Raw genomic sequence first — 2,081 nt, 5'->3', positions numbered from 1 at the left:
CCATGGACCCCCTACCTCTGCTAAGGAGTAGGGTTAGAAGGAATAGCTTTTCATATCTTTCCTCTGGGCCCAAGCTGGTTCTTTGTAACTTTGTAACCTTCATTTTTGGTGGTTTTCATTTACATGACTGCTGTCATTGTATATGTTTCTTGGCTCTGCTTCTGAAGAACTTTGCAATTATTGGAGTTGTCCAACAATGAAATGCCCCTGCCTCGTGAGATAGTAAATTCTTTATCACTGGCAGTATCCAAGCACAGGCTAGCTAGATCACCACCTGTTAGGGACATTGTGGAGATAATTCCCGAATTTGAGAGCAAGATGGGGATGGAGGTGGGGAATCTATAATATCATTTACTTAGAAGGACAGACTATACACATGTAAAAAGATAGGTCACAACAAAAGGCGATTTAATAAGTATCAAATGACTTTTTTAGAGAAAGAAGGGAGCACCATGGATAATCAAGTATAACCTCTCAGAGAAGGTAGGATTGAGGTGGGCCATAAATAATAAGGAAGAATGGGAGGGCATTTTAGATACAGAGGTATGGAGGTGGAAAACTAATTTATTTTATTTTAACTTATTTTTTATTATTTATTTTATTTTTATTATTTATTTTAAATGAATTTATTTATTTTTAGTTTTCAACATTCACTTCCATAATCTTTTGAGTTTTAAATTTTCTCCCCTTCCTGCCTTCCCCTCCCCCTTCCCAACACAGCATGCAATCTGATATACCCTCTACATATATATTCATATCAAACATATTTTCATATTAGTCATGCTGTAAAGAAGAATTAGAACCAATAGGAGGAACCATGAGAAAGAAGAAACAAAACGAAATAACAACAACAAAAAGAACAAATAGTATGCTTTGATCTGCATTCAGACTCCATAGTTCTTTCTCTGGATATGGATAACATTTTCCTCATCATGAATCTTTTGGAATTGTCTTAGATCATTGCATTGCAGAGAAGAGCTAAGTATATCAAAGCTGGTCATCACACAATGTTGCTGTTACTGTGTACAACGTTCTCCCGGTTCTGCTCACTTCACTCAGCATCAGTTCATATAAGTCTTTCCAGGTTTTTCTGAAGTCTGCATGTTCATCGTTTCTTATAGCATAATAGTATTCCATTACATTCATATACCACAACTTGTTCAGCCATTCCTCAATTGATGGGTATCCCCTCATTTTTCAATTCTTGGCCACCACAGAAAGAGCTGCTATAAATATTTTTGTACATGTGGGTCCTTTTCCCATTTTTATGATCTCTTTGGGATACAGACCTAGAAGTGGTATTACTGGGTCAAAGGGTAGGCACATTTTTATAGCCCTTTGGGCATAGTTCCAAATTGCTCTCCAAAATGGTTGGATCAGTTCACAACTCTACTAACAATGTATTAATGTTCCAATTTTAAAGACAAGATCTTTTCCGGGAAGAGTCAATAGACTAGTCTGACTGGATATAATAATAGCTCACATTTATATAGCAGTTATATAATGCCAGGCACTATGTTAAGCACTTATTTATTTCCTGCAACAATCCTGGGAGGTGGGTGTTATTGTTATGTTACAGATGAGGAAGTAGGTGCTGTCTCCATTTTACAGTTACGAAAACTGAGGCTGAGAGGGGTTAAGTGACTGGCCCCACAGTCACACAACTACTTAGTATCTGAAGCAGAATTTGAACTCAGGTCCAGCACTAACTACTGCACCACCTAACTGCCTCTATTTGTATTTCTGAGTGTGTTGTAAGCTGCTTTTTTCCCATAACCAATGCAAATATGAATGTCCTTCCCTAAGTTTGTGGAGAAATTTCTTCAGTATGATAAATTAACAAATAATATAAACCTGGGGTCCAATGCCTCAAATTTCTCGGAAGAAATTTAAATTTCTATGTAGAAATATCATAACTCTAAGGTTTACTGGGCACTTTTCTTCACAAAAAGCTGGTTAGGTAGATAATGCATGTAATAATAAGGTAGTAATAAGGCTTTTTTACAAATGGAAACTGAGGTTCAGAGACATCAGAGTAACTATACCCGATCATGGGGTATCAGAATAACTTTCTTTCTTTC

The sequence above is a fragment of the Vombatus ursinus genome, unplaced genomic scaffold, assembly GCF_900497805.2.
Source record: "Vombatus ursinus unplaced genomic scaffold, bare-nosed wombat genome assembly UNPS02014832.1, whole genome shotgun sequence".
Classification (NCBI taxonomy): Eukaryota; Metazoa; Chordata; class Mammalia; order Diprotodontia; family Vombatidae; genus Vombatus; species Vombatus ursinus.
The sequence above is the reverse complement of the archived record's forward strand: the minus strand, read 5'-3'. Positions refer to the sequence as shown.